The sequence below is a fragment of the Neopelma chrysocephalum genome, unplaced genomic scaffold, assembly GCF_003984885.1.
Source record: "Neopelma chrysocephalum unplaced genomic scaffold, ASM398488v2 Primary Assembly neopelma1_174, whole genome shotgun sequence".
NCBI classification, from domain to species: domain Eukaryota; kingdom Metazoa; phylum Chordata; class Aves; order Passeriformes; family Pipridae; genus Neopelma; species Neopelma chrysocephalum.
In genome coordinates this window covers 161,242-164,140 of record NW_020897836.1, presented here as the reverse complement: position 1 = coordinate 164,140, position 2,899 = coordinate 161,242, and the positions used below count along the sequence as shown (strand labels likewise).

Genomic DNA, 2,899 nt, shown 5'->3' with positions numbered 1-2,899 from the left:
AAATTCCTGTTTTATCCCTCTGACCTGAATCCTGGGTTTTTATCAAAATTCAAGGACTTGGCTGAGGGTCTGTGTTTTTATTTCACTCCTAAGCAGAGTTTTCCTTGTCTTACAGCAAAATTCCGCTGTAAAGGTGGGATCTCAGGCCCCAAAGTGATTTAAAATTTGCTGGTCTTCAGGCACGAGATATTCAATATACAATATATATCAATATTATATTGTATTAATTATTATATAATATATATTTTTACATATTTACATATTATTATATTTATATATATTTGTATATACATATTTTATATATATTTATATGTATATATAAAAAATAGACATATATATATATGTATATATATTAAAAAAATACACAGGATATTCTTCCAATATCTAATCTAAACCCATCCCAAATTTTGCACTGTTTAAGAGGCATTTGGACAATGCCCTTAACAGCAGGATTCAACTTTTGGTCTGCCCTGAAGTGGTTGGGCAGTTGGACCAGATGATCCTTGGAGGTCCCTTCCAACTGAAAATATTCTATTTTTATATTCTATTATTATTATATTCTATTATTATTATATTCTATTATTTCTATTTCTGTTATTTCTACTCAAGCAGCTCGTTCCATAGGCACCCCACTGCTAAGTCTTGCATGGAGGAACAGGCAGGATAAAACCATCATGGAATCATGGAATGGTTGGCTTGGGAGGGACCTTAAAGCCCATCCAGTGCCACCCCCTGCCATTGGCAGGGACACCTTCCACTAGCCCAGGTGGCTCCAGCCTGGCCTTGGACACTTCCAGGGATGCAGTTGGGTTGGATTAGGTTGAGGCCACACTTCTAGAACATCCAGGAGCAACCTGGGCTAGTGGAAGGTCTCCCTGCCCATGGCAGGGGGTGGCACTGGATGGGCTTTAAGGTCCCTCCCAACCCAAATTATCCTTTGAGTGACCTTGGGATGTTCCTCATCTGAGGTCCACATAACCTCCACCTCCTCTCCAGCAGAGGAAAAGAACTCATTCCACAGCATCTCGTGGCATCCAGATGTTGCCAAATGGTCCCTGGGGATTAAACTCCGGGAGTTTTCTGTGTTTAAAGCACTTTTATACCACGGAGATGGTTGTTCTGTAGGTACTTCATGTGTTGTGGGATGTGTTATTTAGGGACGTGGCCTTGGCAGTGTGGGGTTAATGGTTGGATTGGGTGATCTTAGAGGGCTTTTCCAACCTAAATAATTCTGTAATTCTGTGATTTCCCAAGCTGACATCCTGGACCATCCCACCCTTGAGGGGAGGGAAGCACCAAAGATCCGCGATGCCAAAGCCTGGGGGGTTTTCAGGGCTATTGGTAAAATGGTAAAATAAAGAACCAGCAAAAATCTGAGCCCTTGGACATGAAAGAGCTGGAAGAGCCAGGGAATTGGAGGCAGGCAGTGAGCTGGGATCCATGGCAGTGGCTGGGGAGGCAGTGGGACAGCAGGAGAAGCAGCTCCATGCTCGGTGATGGTGTTAAGAAGCCACCAAACCCCAGCTTGACTTGCTTGATCTCCCCTAAAGGGATCTCATTTCGTAGTCATGGAATCATGGAATGGTTTGGATTGGAAAGGACCTTAAAGGTCATCCAGTTCCCCACCCACACCTTCCACTAGCCCAGGTTGCTCCAGCCTGGCCTTGGACACTTCCAGGGATCCAGGAGCAGCCACAGCTTCTCTGCCCAACCTGGGCCAGGGCCTCCCCACCCTCACAGGGGAGAATTCCCTCCCAATATCCCATCTAACCCTACCCTCCTTCAGCTTAAGTCCATTCCCCCTTGTCCCATCACTCCGTGCCATTATGGAAAGTAATCTGAAGGACAATCTTCACGAATCCAATTGAATTTCTGGAGGAACCCCCCGTGAAATCACCGGGTTGGCACTTGCATGTCCCTCATCTTTGTGGCATTCCAGGAGCTCTGCCCTCTCCCCACTCGGACTTTAGGCCTTTTTTGGGGGGGTCTTTGTTCATCACCCACCAGCTCCAGCTCTCCCTGAGCTCGGTGCTCCCAGCCCTCGAGGCAGGGGGGGAAATTCCGATCCTCTGGCTCGTTTTGTGACCTGTTTCCATCATTATCTCCTTTCCCAACGACCCATCTCTCCCAGGACATCCCGAGTGTAAGGACTCTGCCTGCCTGGGCTTTCACCCTCACCTTGCAGTGCCTCGATTGTTTGGTTTAAATGGAGCACTAAACGATGGAAATGCAAACTGCCTTTGAAACGGGGCCCTCCGGGAACTTTGGCGTCTCAAATGCACTAATTAGAGCTAAAAGAGGAGCTTTTACTCCCTTCCCTTTTTTTTCCCTTATAGATTAATTTAAACAAAGCTGGGCTCTGTTGAAGGGGGTGTTTGTTGACAGGGGTGGGGATGGAGCTGAGCTCTCTCTTTCCCTTCCTTTCACTTCTGACGTTACAGACCCGGGCTCGGTCGTCCCAGGGCTCCTCTCAGAGAAATGGAACTGTGAATCTGCACAGCACAACCCAAACCCTGCAGGATTCGGTGTCCTGGGGGGAATTTAATTCATCAATAACACTTCATGGGTCGGTGCTTCTACCTTCACGTGGTGTCTGGAGGAACCAGCAGCTCCCATCCCTCCCAGGCTTTAACTGACCCACCTGTGGGGTTTGTTGTGGGATCAGTGATCCAGCTGCAATTCCTTTCCATCCTGATCCCGTGGTTTTGTCCATCCAGCTCTCCTCTAATCACTCAAACACACACCAAGGTTTTCTTGCATGGAGCATGTGTTGCTTCAAAAATACTTCCTGGACCTGAACAGGTCCCACGGGGTCAGAGATGGCTCTGAGGATGCCCAGGATCCCCTTAGGGCAGAGGAAGTCCTGCTCTAAATTCCCTGTGTGTCACCTGGGAATACC

General features: G+C 47.3%; 1 protein-coding gene across 1 annotated transcript in view; it reads left to right on the top strand.

Moving 5' to 3' along the window:
* Positions 1–2,899, top strand: part of EXOC6B (exocyst complex component 6B) — a 326,193-nt gene that overhangs the window by 319,690 nt on the left and 3,604 nt on the right. The gene's annotated exons all lie outside the window — the stretch shown is intronic.